Source organism: Bemisia tabaci, chromosome 1, assembly GCF_918797505.1.
Source record: "Bemisia tabaci chromosome 1, PGI_BMITA_v3".
NCBI lineage: Eukaryota > Metazoa > Arthropoda > Insecta > Hemiptera > Aleyrodidae > Bemisia > Bemisia tabaci.
Window position 1 is genome coordinate 30,323,805 of NC_092793.1, and position 19,885 is coordinate 30,343,689.

Below are 19,885 nucleotides of genomic sequence, written 5' to 3' on the forward strand. Positions count from 1 at the left end.
ATGAACCGCAGCCCACATTTTAGGACGGCAGCGGTCTTATAAATTTCAACAATCAAAGCATTACTTATTCGAAAAATAGTCAATGTCACGAAAAAAATCAGTAATAATTTCCCTCTTCGGCACAATAGGCAACGCTGGAATTGTGTCATGGTGCAAGAAAAACAAGCAGAGTTTCAGTTAGTGTCGCATTCGATAAACGAGTCACATTTTAACACCTGGATTCAACTATGTGAGCTCCACGGATGTCCGTGTTGCATACACGCGGAAAAGAAGGCATTTTGACGGAGGCAAAACCAATTTTGACGTTTAAATGCGAAATTTTCTAAGTACAATCCTGATGAATTGCACAGAATTCGGAACATAAACGATGACCATTGGTCTTTCGACAAAATGAAATGCGACAGGAAATCTGAAGCATCACAAGCCTAAATACACGTATATGATTTCCTAGACGCGACAGCGACTGTTTAGAACAACAATGAATTCTGCTACTTATCAGGGCCGGATTTAGGGGTTTTTTTTGGGCCGTGGCCCATGGCGGCAAATTCAGGGGGCGGAAAATTTTACAATTATTTTAAATGTAGCTATAAAGAAAAATCGGATTCAGAAAAAAAATTACAAACGAGAAAAGGTGACAAAATCTCTCATTTCCTGAGAGTATATCTCTATAATTTGCTGTCTTTCTGTGATAAAATAGACAGCACCTTTAATTAGTCAAGTTAAGACTAAGAGAGAAACCGAACATGAAACTTTGCCTGGAACGGCGCGGCACAGAGAGCAATAATGACGAGAACTTGAGATGAAAAGGAGAAACCCTCGGCGCGGCGGTCGGCATGTAACACATATTAGCGCCTACAGGACTGCATTAATACTTCACGCATTGCGTCAAAGACAGTGCGTGCAGTAGCGGTCGGCGTGAAACGCATAGCGCCTACAAGACTGCATGGATACTTCACGCATTGCGTCTAACAGTGCGTGCAGCAGCGGTCTACGCCAAACGCATAGCGCATACAAGACTGTAGGAATACTTCACGCACTACGCCAAACGCAGTGCGACCAGCGCGGCGGCGGAAGTTAAAATTATTAAACCACATTTATGTTTGTTCTTTCATAAGTTTTTCGTTCATTTCACATAAATGAAACAAGAGATAGGTTTAATTATGGAATTTAACTTTGTGAAGTGTACTCGAAGAAGTAACTTGTTGAAGTGTTGACAGGGCTTTCGCAAAAAATGTATCCAAAACGAGTAAACGCATCTTATGCTCTCCTCCCCCTCCGGCATGTTCACTTGATGATTTTTATGGATGTTTCAACACGAATGAGAAGGGGGCGGAAAAATACAGGCGGCCCATGGGCGGCAAGTAAGTAAATCCGGCCCCGCTACTTATATAGGTGAAAAATTATATTATGGCCTGCTCTCTCTCCTGAAATGTGGACAAGGTCTGGTACTTCCTTAATTTAAGTGCCTTAATTTCCTGACTGAACTGAATTCTGCCATCCTCCCTCTTGAAGTTGCATTCTAAGTATAATTTTGAATCACTCTAAGTAGCAATTTTTCCAATCTAACAAAGCGTTTTCTTTCATGAATTACGATTTTTTTATCCAATATGACCATTTAAATGTAAACATGTAGAGGGAATATCCGCAGGCCTGAGGGAACGATAAAACTTAGTGAATGTTCTCACTTTCAATTTCACATTTAGTAACAAAGGGACGGAAAATACTGAAAATACATATCTACATTGTACGTCGGCAATCACATAACTCGGTTTGTGACGTCGGAGACTTCCTGTTATACTTTATTTTCTAAACAGAAAACTACTCAACGGCAATTCTTCAAAATTGCCGTGATTTTTCCTCTCTGTGCGAGGAAAATTCTTCAAAAACTTCAAGGAATGATGTCGATCTGTTCTCCTTTAAAAAAATAACATAGAGGCGGAGATTTTCAGACAGATAACGAGATGTAAACGAGATATGTGATTGCGGGCTTACGCCGTCGATATAATAAACATACCATAGTGTAGATCCTACATTTTTAAAAAAAAATCGAGGGTCCCTCTTTTGTGCCTTCCCTTCAAATAGCCGGAATCAATATCGCACCTTTGAAACCAAATTCGTAAATTCGGCACTTTCCAAGCTCATCGGAAACGAATTGGTTCCGTCCATAGACTACATACAAAGGCACTAAGTGTATAGTTGCCACCTTTACGCGTGAGGATGTCGCGCAGAAGGGAAAAGCGGATACTAGGAGCGCGCGGAGCCGGGGTCATCGGTCACCTGACCATCTCCTATAATTTTCCACGAGACTCGTCCATTGTCCTCGGCCATCGCGTCGGACCGGTCGGCCAATAACGTCGACTTGGGTCAATTCTCTCGCCGCGGTGGATCTCCGCCGATCCGACCCGATCCGACCCGACGGCAACGGGTCGTGACGAAAGCGCACCAGAGTGGGGGCACGCGGCCCAGAGCAGTGGCGTCTAGACTCTAAACATGCGCTCCCTCGATCCCCCTCCCCCCCTTCCCGGCCCGGGGGCCCTGGGATAGTGGCTCCCCACCAACCCTGGAGCGGCGCGCGGTGCGGCGCAAAGCGCAACAGCCAGAAGTTGCCGACATGAGCCGCTCAGTGTTGTTTCCGCGCTCGCCAACCCACGACCGGCCCGACGTCCTGCCGCTCCTGTCACGCCCGCTACCCCCGGAGCGTCACCCTCGTCAGCAACGACGTCAGCTCGAGACTCGTTGAGTGATTTTCTCCCGTCTTCGGACCCTCTCGCAAACCCCTTGTCGCCGATAGTGACCAACCCCTCGCGTTAGCGCATTTGTCGAGTGATTTTTTGGCTTCCCAAAAAACTGTTGAACAGAGCCTTTTTTCGCGATTTGTTATTCAAAGCGAATGAACCAGTAACCTGTACATTCCATTGATTGACACCCGCGCTCCTCTTCTCGCGTCTTCCGGAATCGGGAGGGTTGTGACAGAATTTATCGAAGGACTCAAACGGTCGCGTTCTCGTTTCGAATTTTGAACGTTCGATTGGTTCAGTGACTGTGTGGAAACTTTCCTCATCGCACGCTTCTGGAGTGGTGTTTCAAGTTGTTGGGCCGCGAGTGCGACTGTTAAAAGTTGATGCGTTTATCCTGTCTTCGCTCTCGGACGAGTGATGTCCGGTTCGTCTCGGACAAAGGCGATGCGTTAGAATGACCTATCCGAGTGGAGAATCGATCGAATATAACTTGGTTGAAGCGCGGGCTTCGTGCTGAATTGCATTGCTCTCCGGCCGAAAGTGAAGAAAGTAATTCAAGTGCGGCCCCTAGATATTCCTCTTATCTAAGCCTTTGTTGTTCAAGTACGAACCGAGTTGCGAGACTCGACGTAGCTTTCGGTTTTGAGGTTGTCTTCTCTCTCTCTTTCCTGTCGGTTTCTCAAAGTCATTTTGTTTTATTGAGAGTGCACAGTTGTGGATACAAGGTGTGACGTCGTAATTGGTCGGAGTAAGGAGGTTGCGCACAGGCGGGTGACTTGCTCTGAGGAAATCCAGAATAGGTATGTAACAAGACGATTTTATAATTTGCTCACGTGTCTGAGAACGGCCGCGCGGGGTGAACGGACTTCGAGCCGCGCAGACCCGTGACTTTTGTACTTGTTAGCCGCGCTTCCGATCATCTCGACCGGCACAGGCGTAGCTAGATCATTTTCCTGTGGGGGGGGGGGGGGTGGCCTCGCAGAAAAATCACACTCAACCCTAACCTTACTCACGGGGGAAGGGGGTCTAAAGAACATACGAGACCTTCTCGTGCGAGGAGAAAATCAAGGGGGCTTCCTCCAACTTTTTGAAAAACTGTCTGGCTTTTAGAGAAAATTTGTAGCTACCTTCCCACAAATCTTCATTACAAATGCTTTGGATTTTGTGTTACATTAAATTCCCCCTTCTACTCTTCTCATTTTGCTTTGCGCAGCACTGGTATTCAGGATCATATATGTAGTCCGAATTTTCTGACGATGAAGGCCAAATGGTACTTTTTCAAATTCTAAGAGTGGCGAAACAGCCCCCCTTCCCCTCCGTCGTGCCACTTAATAGCTGCACCTATGTCAACCGAGCTCTCCAAATTAAGCAAATCAATGAATCATTAGGCAGTGTAAGATTACAGAACCAGCTCTATACATGTTCCTTCGTCAAATTTCAACGAAAAACAAGCTGGATATCTCGAAAACTGCTACAATCAACAAGCAGCAGAGGAATTACCGTCGGTAGATAACAACAGAATTAGTAGTCCAATCAGACCTCTGGCTTGCCAAATAACCAAAATTAACGTCGGTTAAAATACTTAATGTGAACCCCTGAAAATGTGAAAATATGGGAACCCCTCTATAACCAATAATCCTTAAAATTGAGGATACCGGTTGTAAGTCTACTATTTTCTATTTTCTAACTGGCTGGCATTTTGAAAACCGTTTAAATTTTGGTCATTTAAGTGGTTCTTACTTGAAATTAGATGAAATTGCAATTGTTTACAATGTAGCATTTTTCTCGATGAAAGATGTACCGTTGTACCCACCACAGGGTTATCATTATGAAACCCCAAACTGTCAATATTTCCTTCCAATGATTTTTAAACCTTTTTTTATTTCCAGCAATCTAAATTGAGATGGTTTACAACCCAGCATTTTCTTCGATGTAAGATGTAATCACCACAGGGTTATGAAAATGATACCCCAAATAATTGTCAATATTACCTTTTTATGGTTTTTTAAACCTCTATTTTTATTTCCAACAATCCAAAAACGTAATTATTTTCATCCAAATGAAAGTAGAGTTAAAACTTTGAGATTTTATTACCTACTGGGGGGCCACGGGCCACGCCCCCTGACCGCTTCGCGATCCAACCCCTGAGGCGCGCGCCTCGGACGCTATGCGTTACGCGTTATCCTCATGACTCTATATCATAGAGTAGGATTTAGTCTCTCTAGGGCGTTACGAGGCAAGGCCTTGTCAAAGGTACTGCCTAGCACTACTCTCCCTCTTGTCCGACTAACAGATAGTATGGTTTAGGGTTGTATCGTATGTATTGTTGTAGGGTTGTATTGTATTGTATTGTAATGCGGCCGCAGGAACGTCTCCACATTTTATAAAGTTGACAAAAAAGAAACAGAAAAACAAACAAATACAGAAACTGCAAATTGCTTGTAAAATAGTAATTAAAATTACACCGGTTTCTTGTTAAATGTATCAACGGTTTATGCAGAAACTTTTTTTAATCATGTAGGTATGCGTTGAATAACGTTCCCTCCTGGAGTTCATGCCCGTGTTTATAAGGGTGACACAGGAGTTGTGTGGGGGTTGGGAAAAAGGGGAAGGAGTTTCTTTCAATTGTACAACGCTATTCTAGAGATGCCTTAGATCTCCTAACACGCTGTCAACATTTATTCAGAAACTTTAAGAGCTCGAGTTTATTTAATCAATGATGCAGGCCGACTACTCCCATTTATTCGGCGAGAGGAAATATGGAAAGGTTCTTAAAATGTGGAAAACCCGTTTATCCATTTACGCGAGGAAGGGCTTTTGTAGCCTTTTCCCAAGTCGAAATGATTGATTCATCAGGAATGGAAACAAGAAACTAGACTTGTCCGGTCAGAGTTGACGGACTAACGCTTCCAGAAAAATTTGAAATTTCTCGCGAATCTCGTCGTTTCGACGGACCAAGGCGATGCGCGGTGCATCCTTTTCTTATTCATTCAGAATGATCAAGGGGAAAAAAGAGCAAGGTAAGGGAGTCGTTGGATGCAATGGGCATTTCCAATTAATTGTGATACCCCAATTAATCGTGGTAATACCTATCCCATATTATTATGTTACTGTGCTACCACAACTGATGGGAAATGTCCATATCGTCCAACAAATTGGGACATGCAGTACCTCAATTCTAGGGCATAACATGCAACACTTTTTTCCGTGATTGCAGTAAGTAAAATGACACAGAAAATGAATATTGCAGAAATGAACGTATGTAGTCGTCTTGAGCTCAACTCCGTCACCTACAGATTTTATCTCCACCTGTTCTTTTCCGATATTGTGATGGGGTCCGGCAAAGGAGTTTTTCAAGTAAAACATCAATCAAATGAGATAAAACTATGTCACAAATCAACTCGAGGGATCAATTATGCATCATACTGTGCTGAAAGAACACCCAAATATCAAAACAATTGGAGCGCATTTCTAAGTTAATGAAGAATAAATTATGCGAATCTAAGAGAAACACTGATGAATTTGCTTGCGATGTTGCCAGCCTCCGAAACGATTCATTTCAACACTTGAATCATCAGCAGTTATGAATTCAAATTTTGACCCAATGCTCTTAATAACCGTAATTTGTTCCGGCTGTCAATTAATGATAATTGTAGTATTTTTTTTGAGGAATCAGCCAGTGCTTCCTAAGCAGTGAGCATGGATTTATTTACCACGCTAGCGAGAAACTCATTTGAGGAAAGTTCGGTCTCGGCAAAGAAATAAGTTTCTCGATTGTATGGTAAATAAATCCATGCTTGAAAACACTGGCTGATTCCCCAAAAAAATACTGCAATTATTGCCCTTAGTAACACTGAATAATTTCCAGCACTGTAAATTGGAATTGGGTATTTTTAATCCCGTAAATCGGTTTGTTTTGATGCACTGAAAAATTTCGAGTTTCCCTCTCAAGATTTCTTTTTCGGAGCCCATTCCTATAATTTGTTTGAAGTCGAAGCTCAATCGCCATCGGTAAGTGTTAAGACACTCGTGCATCACTAATTTTCTTTGTTTGTTTTTTTAACCTCAAATTATCGTTCTTAGCTGTGCAAACATCTGATTATATTCATAACCATTGATAAATCGCTCTCAGAAATAACTCCCCCTCTCACCATGACACCCTGACCGGAAGGGCAGGATTTATAGTCCTCTACGTGGATTGGTAATGAGACTTTACTGCAATGGGAAAAAAAAAAAAACTACATTGGATCTAGAGTCCAGACTTTTAAAAACATCGACAAGAAAAAATACTCTTATGATTCAATCGGATTTTTGCTTAAATCAAGAACCAAGCCTCTCAATTTGAGCGGATTTCCTTTTGATTTAAGTAAAAATCTGATTGAATCAAGAGTCCATTTTCTTGTTAATGTTTTCAAGAGTCTGGACTCTAGATCCAATGTTTTTTTTTTTTTTTTTTTCAGTGATGGATTGGTAATGAGGCTTTACTGCCGTGCCAAGGAAAAACGCAGGATGATCCTTCAGGCGTTGCCAGATTCTTCTCAATAAAAATCGAATTTACTGAACAATTTTGGAATGTTTTGCTTCAAAATTTTCTGACGATTTTGTTCGCAATTTGATCTAAAATACCTGAAAATTTCAAGGAAAAATACGAGTAGGTAACTCTCCTTAAAATTACATGATTAAAAAGGGAAATTTGGCAACTATCAATTGTTCATACGGCGTTTTCCTTAGATCGGAGCCGGGCCGGACAATCGGCTCGTTTGATTAAGCTGCATCGAGCTTTTATTGATGCGGTCACAATGGACCAAGACCCGAAAGCTGAGTGGGAAAAAAAACCTAAACTTAAAACTGTACTTAGTGCGAGATAAAACACACTCTGATAAAGCTTATTTAACCGAACCGGAATAGACTGGCGGAGTGGTCACGGGTCTCTTTTCGGCTACTTATAGTAATTCTCATTTCAATCTCACACCTACCTACCTTATCCTATCACAATCGAACTCACGATGAACCATTTATCCTCAGTCCGTATTTTCATCGAGTCTCTCTTTGCTGTTGCTTTTTTCTGCGACTCATTTGCGCAGGCCTTCCTCATTATAATTTCCTCTTTTTCACCCATCTCTATCCATTCCGCTTTCTCTCGCAGCTTTCTGTTTTGCTAAGTTTATTTTCATTTCGACGTGCTGAATGCGTTTCGATGACGCACAAGAGGCGTCGCGTTTCGTTCCCAAGAAAGGTAAAGGTATTTTACGTTGCCTGCCTAATAAGATTAGTTTTTTTTATAGTTTCAGCCAGGAAAAAATATCTTAAGTCCGCAATCGTTGTAGGCAAACAATTTAACTAACTGAGTCAGTAGGCTGCTTTCGAAAGTTAAGTAATACTTTTTCATAACGGCACTGAGTACTCGTCATGCTGATGACTCACAATCAGCCTGTAAGTATTATACATGTCGGACAGTTAGCTGGGTTTTGGTAATGTTTGCAAAACCACACCCCATGTATGCGATTAATTAATCGTTCAGTACAAATTGGCCGCTGTACGTTTTATATTATGCATCAGTAGATGAGATAAAAACCGAAAACACCTTCCGCCTAATGTCTTAGTTTGTATTTTTCATTTAGTGCTAAAATAACAATAAGTTAATTAATTGTGAGCGAACGCTTAAGCTATGAGCCCGAACCCGCTCTAGTCTTGTTTTAGGCGAATGGTAGAATAGCTGCCGCTATCACCCACCATTTGTTACAGCAATTTAAATGATTCATGGCAAATTGCATTTTATGGTCAGTTATCGTTTTATTTGAAAGTTGCCAAAGACAACTTTTTCACACGACTGGGAGGGTGTTTGTGCCATTGTTGCATGTTATTGCAATAGTCAAGAAGAGGGTGCCCCAGACCACCTGCGCACAGTGGATTGAGTCAGTGGGAGAGGTCGGACATGATTTAAAAACTTCAAAAACGCATTTCCTTATCAGGATGAAATGTTGATGTTTTAAAAATAGTTTCACCGGTATGCTCGTAAAATTTTCAATTAAAACCACCCCTTTCAATGAAAATTTTAACGAGTTAAACGTAAAATTTTACACTTTTTGTCAAAAATTTCATGTCCAACTTCTTCTTAAGACTCGTTCCACTGTGCCGTGCCGGGCCGTTTTCTCGGTTATTTTGGATCGGACGAAATCGGGAACCGCGGGGACGGATAGGAAATTGACCCCGCAAGGAATCCGAATTTCACCGTCCCGGAGGCCCCCACGGGTTTCCTTGGGCCCTCAAAGGGGGGGGGGGTTCTTTATTAGCCCCCCGTCTTTCCGTGCTAGGGTCATTTTTCCCCTGTTCCGAGGGAAGCACGGGTATCTGTTGCCGTCGGGAATAAACCCATCTCAATCTTACCAATGTCCCCCACGTCGAGACCAACCCAAACGGTTTCCCTCCTACTAATTATTTATGTCTTTTCTCTCATTTCTCTCCGTCTTTTATTTGATGTTAAATGCTTTCTGAACTCGCCTAGCACTTTAATGTATGTGTCGCTTCTGAAAAAGTGTAACATCAGGTATTAAGGTATTACTGTCCGGTTATAATATTTTTCATTTCTCCTATGAGGTGTTATTTTCTGAAGTATCTCTCTTTTTCATTTGATACACGGAAAGCATGCTGCCACGGAAGGACCAGCAGGCCAATTGTTGAAATTGATAGACAAAGCTATAGACGAAAGGGATATGGAAGGATCTTGGTCCTATCGGTGGAAGCGGGTTGGTTGCAATGGATAAAGGAGGTACGTAATTGACGAACTAACGGCAGCCCACGAGAGTCACTGTTATTAGTCCATAAATTTCTCCCTCAGTAAAAACCACTCATTTCAACCAATGGAATCTCTGCATACTCCCTATGCCTTCTTTTTCTAATGCTTGGTATCAATTTCAATAATCAGCTCGCCATCAGCGGGATGAGCCCAGAAGCGCGCGCTGGCTAGGTTCGGTGAACTTGTTTTTAACTTGAGCTAGTTTTAAACTAAATTAAGAGGTTAACTAAAAGTATACTTAATTTTAATACGTATTTTATGCTGTTGTGTGGAAGCCTAAAACTGCGAAGCAGCATTTGGGCAAAGTTTGCTCCGCGAGAGCATTTGACAAGAAAAAACAAATGATAGTAAAAAAAATAACTAGAACGCACCACTTTCGGCGGACAAAAGTTCTTGTCGTAAGTATCCAAAATGAAATACAGAGGGAAAAGGGCGGTGTTCTCGAGTCACATCACGGAATGAAACGAAGGAAAAAATCGGCAACTTGTCGATAAATTTACGACGCGTTTGAGAGGGAAAATAAACAAGCCGTTGCAGCTCGTCCCACAGAGGCAGGAGGCCCTTGAAACGGCGGCTGGAGGCTGGACCCTTTTCCTCGCTTTATTCCCCCGCTGGGCTTTTTTCATTTTCCCCGGTCCCTTCAATCGGACGCGCGAGGCGCGAACTACGCTCCCCCCCCCCCTCCCACCCCCCTGACGCCGCCAAAACGGGGGGCAACTGACTGTGAATTCCGTGATGGCATGAGGCGGCAGTCCTGCCTCCAGAACAGCTTCCCGGCGTGTACCAAGCGGCAGATTTCCGTCTCGGTAAGTAAGTAAACTTTCAGATAACCTCCGAAGAGGAATCGTGATCTCTCCGCAAGTCGAGCAAATTACACACATTTCCCCTTTAGAAAAATGCTTCACTTAGTTTGGCCATGTTTCCGATGACGTGCGCATTCTTATCTGCCCACTCCTGAAGTTTTACGTCATGAAAAACGAAACGTGTGGAAGAAAAAGAAAACCTGCTCTTGAAACACTCCGCAGTGCTTAGCCAAAATACCGGTATCCGATACGTAACTATTGTAACCATAAGTTACTTGTATTTGGATGTACAGTATTTAATATGCACTGGGGGAAAAAAACACATTGGATCTAGAGTCCAGACTCTTAAAAACATCGACAAGAAAAAGTACTCTTGATTCAATCAGAATCTAGATTAAATCAAGAACCAAGCCTCTTAATTTAAGCGGATTTCGTTTTGATTCAAGCAAAAATCCGATTGAATCAAGAGTATTTTTTCTTGTCAATGTTTTCAAGAGTCTGGACTCTAGATCCAATGTGTTTTTTTTTCCAGTGTGTGTTAAATGCATTGATATAATACTCGTATAAAATTCATATACTTCCCCGTTTTATATTATACATCCCCTTCGGTAGGGTGTCTCCTAGTCCCCTTCTCCCCAATAAGGTGCCCTTTTAGCCTCCCCACAAAAAGTCCCTGGTTCCGCCCAAGGTAGGAGAAGTTCGTTAAGCAATTAGTTCCGGGTCATCCCCCTGTATGCGTTTCCATGGATATCTCCTGCTCCTAGATTTATTGCTTCGTGTGTGCGCTCCAATTCTGTACAATATTTTCCATTCACTCTTGTAAAGGTGTTTTCAGCCTTTTATTTTATTATACGAACCACGCGTTCACTCCCCTTTTAACAACATTTCTCCCAAGCTATCAGTGGCGAGGCGTGAATGATCGATTATCGATGCTTTCCTATTTGAAGCTGTGGTAAAGAATCAATTATTGAGGTGTGCGCAACTAACACCTCAGTAATTTATCGATCCTTCATATACCTTTTATATACCACCTTTTGTTTGTCGATCCTATTCCACAGGTTCAAATGGCAAATCAATCGATTTGTAGCAAAGCACGCCACGCCACTGTACATCGTTTCTCAAGCCTCTCTGCGTGTTGAAACACTCAAAACTCGACGAAACAATTCTGTACGAATAGCATACGATCCGTCCCGCCGGGTTATACGGCGATGCGTGCATATACGTACATTTTCTATTTTTTTAGCCCCTACCCCAATTTTGGGGTCGAGGAAATTTCCTAGTACGTCGAAAAAATTCCGAAAATCATCGAAACATTCCAAATACAATGACGAGGTGCAAATTCAAGCATCTTAATGTATGTTTTCTCATCGAAATTTCACCTAAAAAACAATGCAATTTGCCGGATCCGCCAATAGGGCGGCGTCGCTTCTCTAGCTCCCCTATTTGGTTTTCTTCCCAATACTAGTGATTTGCAATACAATTCCTCACATGTATAGCTAGTTCGATTTGATACAATTTTAGTGCAAAAAAGGGAGGAGGAGGCTAATGAAACGGACGAGATTATTTCCGTTTTCAGCATAAAAATGTTCAATACATGGAGCTCAAGCTCATTATATCTCACGGAAGATTCGGTAGCCTCTTTCCATGAAAACCGGATATTTGTGATAATAATTCCTGGAATTGAACCGTTGCCATTGTGCATGTATATAGTTCGGTACGAAAAGTGTAAATACGGGCGGAGGGTGGGCAACTTCGCTACGCAGCTACGCGAGGGAGGGCAAGGAAGGGGGAAGTTTTGATAATATTGACATAATTCTTGACCTTGTCAGCAGAGTTAGATCCGTGATAAATTTAGGTGATTAAAATGCCTATCTGTGCCTTATTGTGTCTAGATAGACTGTAACTGGAAACAACATGACACGCTTACCGTAGCCTTTCCCTTGAGACTGATTCCGCTTCTGAACGGTTCCAAACTAAATTGGAGAAATATAGCAAACACTTAACGACGCTCAAAAGCCAAATCTTATCCCTCTAGGCACTTTTTTTAAAGTAAAATAGAGAAATCTTATCCGAAAATTGGACGTCTTTATGCTACAAGGAACTATGTGCTTGTGCATAGGGTATGCATGCAACATAGTTCCCTTTAGCATAAATACGTCCAAATGTGTAAGAAGAGCCACCCAGGAGTTGTGCGAATATTGCACAAAGCGACATCGGTTTTAACAACTAACATCAACCGTTTGTTTGAAACCAATGTTGCTTAAGCTATGTATTATCCATTCTGAAAAGTTGGTCGGATTCTTTCTCATATTGAGGTGCCTGTTGTCAAAACCTACAATCTCCAATTCACCACTTGGTCAGCTTTCGGCAAACCGCATCAAATCCCAGATCCCACGGTTTCGAAAGTAATTGCAATGTATTGCAATCTGTGCTGCTTGGTTAGGAGGTAAAGGAGGATAATTTTAATGGAGCGAGTAATCGATAGATAATAACAAGAAATAACAATATTTGACCGCTACAGCTATGAATAAACCGAGTGAACTTGTCCGAAATGCTGCGAGCAACTATTACTGCTCCTAAGCCGCTCACATTGCCTATCGAGATATTGAAGGCGAACTGATCCGAACGAACGAGAAACAATGTGAGTGAAGTGTTAAGCTGCTACAAGCTATGAATAAATCAAGCGAACGTGCCCAAAATGCCGCGAGTAACTATCTCCGCTCTCAAGCCGATCACATTGCCTATCAAGTTATTGAAGGCGAACTGATCGGAACAAGTGACAAACAATGTGAGTGAAGTGTTAAGCCGTGTTGGGTTATTAATATTGCAATACGCGCCAAATGCAACATTTCGGTTACAAACTTTTACTCGGGAACGTTGTTTAAACGCGAGGAGAGAAGCAACAGATGAGGCAAAATCACGGGCGAATTGCGTCGCGACCGTCCGATTGCTGCAGTTGCCTTTGATAAGAGTGAAAAGTGAGTGAAAATAAAACACTTCAACAATGATGTGAACTGGCGCTGTGTGCGGACATGGCTCGGCCGTGTGAATGTGAATGTGAATCAGGAATCAACATTAACATAATGAATAATCATACGCTCTCGTTATCTTCGGCCGAGATTATAGTGTATAGTAACAGGGGTCTCCACTACGCTCTGCTCTATATTAGATATTCATGCAGTTTTTGGAAATCATTCATAATGATTGATTGTTTCATTGATTGGGATTCTCGCATCCCCGCTTCACTTCTCCTTCGCAGCGCTTTGAATGGCTGGTTACCGCGTTGCCATTTATTGCTGCGATTGCCTCCTAAATATTTTACCGAGGCAGTGCTAAAACGAGGCATTTTTTTCGACAAATATGGCAACACTAAGTGAGGTAGTCGACAGTCGGAGCTTATCGGTTTTTGACTTCATAAGTCGCGTAATTAGTTTATACTCTGATTTGTCAGTTGTTGGTGATTTGCTTTTCTCCTCTATTCTATTTTGTTCACTACTTTCATTCTGCTCCTTTTTATTCGAATAATGCTGTTGCAACCGCCCGCGAGTGCATCGTTATCACGTTTTTGAGGTTAAAAAAGTTGCATTGCAGTCCATCAGGAATATGTATGTGTAAAAATCTGATAAAATTTTAGTGAATTTCCCTAAAAGCTTATTAGGGCGATTTCAGTCGGAAGTTTCACTCCGCGAAGAACTCATCTTACAGAGAACTTAACATATGGTGTGAAAACTGCCCGGAAGCGCACAGTGGATTGAGTCAATTAGAGAGGTCGCACATGAATTTTTTGACTAACGCTGCAAATTTTGATGTTTATTTCGTCACACTTTAAATTTCAAAGGGTGCTTTTTAAAGAAAATTTTACAAGGAAACCAACGAAAGCACTTTTAGAACCTCGAAGTTTTGTATCAACGGATTTATAGCGTTCAAAGTTTCCAAATTTTGTCCGACCTCTCCTATTGACTCGATCCATTGTGCGGCGCGACGCCTTTGCTTCTCATGTAACTTATCGACAGTAAAACTCCCAAACCACGTATCTCGTTTCCGGTGTTTAAAAAACTCCGCTTTCATTTTATGTTTTTAAATAGAACAAATGAACGTCATGCCTTGAACTTCACGCATAATTTTCCCCGCGCAGATGAGAAAAATCACGTGAATTTTTAAGAGGTGATGCTGAATAGTTTTTCATTTAAAAAATAAAGTATGACAGGAATTCTGCTGCTTTGCAAACCGAGGTACGTGGTTTTGTAGTTTCACCATCCTTATGCATAATATTTAAAGGCACGTATCTTGCGTCTACCATCAGATGTGTATCACCATCGAATTTTTTCATACATTTGAAGCCCACTCCTCCAAATTTAATGTATGTTTTCCTTGTCCTATACCTTTTAATTTTGCGTACTACCCTTTTGTGGCCCCTACATTTTAAATTTTTTAAATTCTGCACTGCACTATTGATCTCTCCTCTAAGGTGTTAATGACCCAGCTGTTAAAAGCACCTTTAAATAAACGTATCTACTAACGAACCATGCACAAGTATCGAGTCTGAGGTACCTATTTGTTTCCAAGTTTGTTAGTAACGACCGTTTTATTCAAGACACTGATTTGTTAATGGAATGCCATCGCGGTCTCAACGTGTTATCACAATGCACTGAATTTTCGCTTTTTACTTTTAATAGTTGTCACCGCTCGAACGTTGAAATAATCATGATAGGATTTCCCTTCGTTTGACTAATTACAGCTGACGAGCCTTGAAGTGCTCAATTGTGTGGCATGATTAAAAAACTTATAAGTGAGGGTGGGCATTCAAAAAAGAGAATCTCATTCCCAACTACAGTTCTAGCTGATTTTGGCGCCAGATATTCGAGTAGTTGCTTCACCCAGAGGTATGGCCGAGTCAGCCGGAAGTGTGGTCGGATCAACTATACCTCTGGCTGGTGCAACTACGCTAATATCTGGCGCCAAAATGTACATTTGGGATTGTGATACCTACTTTTTTTCCGTGCATCTATCCAACTTTTAGCTGGACGCCTTCTATGAAGCGACGTCTATCTAGAAGAACCCCTTAAAAATCGTTTTCGGTCACCTGGTACCAGTCCTTCTCTGACGCATATGCCTATATCAATACCCCAGAGCCAAAAAGTACCTACCTCAATTTTAGTCTTTTCGAGTTATCAGGGCAAAACTGCGCGTCGGCCCCATTGATTCCAATGTAAATTTCAATTTTTAAAACTCCGTATCTCGTAATCGAAGTAAGATAGAGCACCCAATTCTCCACCCACGCGGAACCGTTAATAGACATTTCAAACTCGATTTTTCTAAAAATGCTAACATTTTTAAGGTACTTGACTAATCAAGTACCTTTTTGCTCTGGGGTACTGGTATTATATCAGCTGCGTGTCCTTAATATCGTGTCCCTATGGTCTCTCGGACACGTTCTCCACTTGATGTTTTAGCCGATCTTTCCCCTAAAATAATTCTCAGATGCCGCGTTGAGCATCTCTTGGGCTCACTTCTTCAATTTTATTTATTCATTTCCTGAGTATTTTGCTACTTCCTATTTTCCAAAACAAGCTTTTCTCTGGTGTTAAAAGGTAGCAACTACCGAGCCGCCCAGCAATACTACCATGTTAAGGAAAAGCGCCGCATGAGCCTTCGCCGGATTTCATTTAATAAAAACCGGATTTACTAGGAGTATTTTGAAAATTTTCTTCGTATATGTCACACAATTTTGTTCGTAAATAAGTCTAAAATGTCTGAAAATTTTAAGGGAGAATATGAACATATTTTTGCTGAAAATATATGTTTAACTTATTGGAAATTTGGAAACTTCAGAATGTTCATACGGCGTTTTTTCTTAGCACGGCAGAATGTGGCTGCGAAGACGACATTGCCAAAACGTTGTCACTATGTTGTTTTTTCTTCAACATAATATTGTGACAACTTTTAACCTGAGAATAAAGCCGGAACAAGAGCAGTGGCGTGGCGGGCTTTGCGATATATCGATTATTTTGCCATTTAAACCTATGGAAAGGGATCGATAAACAGGGTGTTTGCAGCAAACACCTTAATAATCGATTCTTCACCATAGGTTTAATGGCATAGCAATCGATGCATCGCAATTCACGCCACGCCACTGACAAGATGTGATAGAGCCGGGCCTTTAAGTCAACGATCGCTGCGCTTCGCCGCGCCAGAGACCTGTCATCGCGTTTTATTTTCAAGCGCCACGCGTTTTTTTTTCACAGAGAATCGGCAAGCTCGTATCTTGATTCGCGCGTGACAGTCCGCCGACGCGACGTGACGCCGACACCGCGATGATGCGTCACGATGACCTACTTAACTCTCCAAGACATAATATAAGATTGGTCTCATTTGGTTTAGATCCGCCGAGATTTGATGAGGGTGGTATTCGCCATCCATAAGTGACGTCAGAATCTTTTCTCGATTTTTTCATCCCTCTCTTCATGTATGCTTATCTTCTTCTCAAATCAAAAATTTATTTTTGCCAGTCTCTCAATAATTGTTTTGCCCCTCAATGGGCCTATTGCATGCAAGAGATACAGCTGTGCGAATAGACTTTTCAGGGGTTACATGGCACGAAAATTACGATGGTCACATTAAAAAAGTCTGAAATACACTCCTTACTGTGCACTTTGCGTTGTTATGAACGCGCTTTTTCAAATTTCCCGCGTCTGGGGGCAGTTTTCTAACGGCAACTCGCGGCTATTTCCGGTCAACTAAAACTGACAACATAACCTAAAAATCGGAGCTCGTGATATCGTGAAATGAAATGTAGAAGGATTGCGTTGGATATTTAAAAGTTGATCGATTTCGTTACCACATAAAGCGTACATGGGCCACTATAAGAGATCACGTTGGGTTTGTAAACAAACTGAAGGAAAAAATAACAACAACAACAACGACTCGGCATCTTCCGGAAATCACCGAGCCCGCCGTTTGCTCGTTTCCGGTAATTAGAAAACTGCCCCCAGACGCGGGAAATTTGAAAAAGCGCGTTCCTAACAACGCAAATTGCGCAGTAAAGAGTGTATTTCAGACTTTTTTAATGAGACCATCGTAATTTTCGTGTCATTTAACCTCTAAAAAGTCTATTCGCGCGGCTGTATCTCTTGCATGCAACAGGCCCATTTTCTTTTGATGCCACTTGAATGGATGATAATAAACAGGATGTCGCAGACCACCCGCACCAGGTTTTTTTTCTTGATTATTTTGGGTCGGTTGAAGTCGAAAACCGTGGGAGGGATTAGGGAAGTGACCCCAAGGAGACCACATTTCATCATCCTGAAGCCACCCCAGCGGTGGCGAAAATACCAAATTACGGACCTCTAACACGATAAATTTTGCGGTTGGAAAAAAACTCGTTTTTCATTTTTTCATGTAAATATTGCTTAACTTTTTTACACAAAATTTACAGAGAATATCGTCAAAAAACGAGGAAAAGTAAACAATATCCTGAGCAAAAACGATAATCATGCCTTCGTTTGATAGTGAAATGTGACTGGAGATTTGGAGCGTTCAAAATGGAGATACGTGGTTCGGTAATTTCATCGTCACCAGCGCATTGCTCTACGTGTCCTTTAGTTTTGCAGCCGATGGATACGGCAAAGTTCATCACAGCGCCTGAATGCAACTATTCGTGCTCCATAGATGGGCGTGTTGCATGGAAAAAAACTGAAGGCGCTCTGGTTTTTTTCCTCGCATTGAAATGCGCGCAATCAGCATATTGCGCTGCGCCGCACAGTGAATCGAGCCAATCAGAGGGGTCGGACATGAAATTTTTGACTAAAACTGCAAATGTTGATGTTGATTTTGTCACTCTTTAATATTTAAGGTGTGGCTGTAAAAGAAAATTTTACGGAGAAACCAATGAAACCAATTTCGGAGCCCTAAAGTTTGTATAAACTGAGTTACAAGCGTTTAAAGTTTCCATATTGTGTTTGACTCTCCTATTGATTCGATCCACTGTGCACCGGTGATCAAAAACCACAGGTTTCACTGGTTCTACAGGTTCACCTGGTTCCTATGAATGCCTAAATAGGGAGTCTTGGCTTCGAAAATAGGGGTGTCATCTCGAATGAAATTTTTTGATCGGGAATATACTAGACATTTTTCTCTAAATTAATAACAAAAGGTCTTAAATCGGCCCAAATTTGTCCAAAGTATTGCTCCCTGAAGTTGAGGGACAGAACCTCCCTCCCCTTGATAAAATGTTGGGTCACTAAAATGATGTGGATACCCAGAAAAAAGGGGATTCATGTTCAGTCAAAAGGGACTCGACCATAACAGTTCCGAAACCTCCCCGCGGCTTCGCTGATGAGATGTATAGAAGCTAAGCCCTGAACTTATTTTGATACGTCCAGGGCTCGTGCAGCATCCCAAAATCGCTGAGACACATTTCGTCACCTTCCAGGCAAAGTATCACAAGCGCCATGCGACGTTTAAAAATTTCCGCCGCCATTTTATTTTTTTACAGAGAAATTGTTCAACGAAGCTGTCCGAAAATTTCACTGAATTTTCTTTGTGCTGCCGATAAAATTTAGTGAAATTTCCAAACAGATTCAACCAAACATTTCTCAGTAAAGAAATAAAATGGCGGCGGAAATTTTTAAACGTCGCATGGCGCTTGTGATACTTTGCCTGGAAGGTGACGATGTGTAGGACGAAAATCATGGCGTATCCTAAATGGATAAAAAATAATGGCTGTAGGTGTTATACTGTTTGACTGCACACTGCACGCCATAAATTCTCCTCAGGAAGTTAAGTAACCAGTAATAGATTCGAGTCAGGGTTTGACTGCACACTGCACGCCATAAATGCTCCTCAGGAAGTTAAGTAACCAGTAATAGTTTCGAGTCAGGGTTAATCAGGCGTCTTATTTAATTAAGATGATCTGATTATTATCTGATCATTAATCTGATGGATTTACCAGACGACCCACCTTCTAGTTCACACTATTATTCTTTTTGCCTTACAAATGTTGTTTTTTAAACATTATCTTCGTGATATGAGCTTTGCCTCTAGCGCACTGCAGCCCTGGTAAAAATTGGCAGTAGAATCTGTGTTCCAAAATACCATAGACCTAAAGCCGGCTGTAAGATTTCCAATAGCTTCTGTAGCCGGCTGTACAATTTCTTATAGTCTTTTGTAGCCGATGGCGATTAAGCAACAGCCAGAAGATAAAGTTTATACTGAACTTTACTGAATACGGATATCAGGACTTAGTTAGTTTTTGGACTACCGCTCTCTTTTTGTGCCGTATCTTGATTTATTTTGCGAGGAAAGCTCCGTACTTTTGAAGGATGCCTGTCATTCTTAATATGTTGGAGCGCCTTCAATTTCTTATGATACTGTGCAATACCTCTGGTGTGAAATAGTTGCTTCAGACGCCGTGGCACGCTGCGGCGCGCGGAGGGCTGGCAGAGAGTGCGAAACGCGCATTGGCGCCTACAAACCTAATAGGGATACTTCACGCATTGCGCAATGCGTGAAGTACCCCTGTTAGGTTTGTAGGCGCCAGTGCGTCGCCG

General features: G+C 41.9%; 1 protein-coding gene across 2 annotated transcripts in view; it reads left to right on the top strand.

The window, feature by feature from the left end:
* The first annotated feature begins 2,587 nt into the window (after positions 1-2,587).
* Pde9 (phosphodiesterase 9) overlaps positions 2,588-19,885 on the top strand; it is a 238,454-nt gene continuing 221,156 nt past the window's right edge. For both annotated transcript variants that reach the window (XM_072299564.1, XM_019057583.2), the window contains exon 1: positions 2,588-3,538. The gene's annotated coding sequence lies outside the window, so the exon portion shown is untranslated. The remainder of the gene's footprint in view (positions 3,539-19,885) is intronic.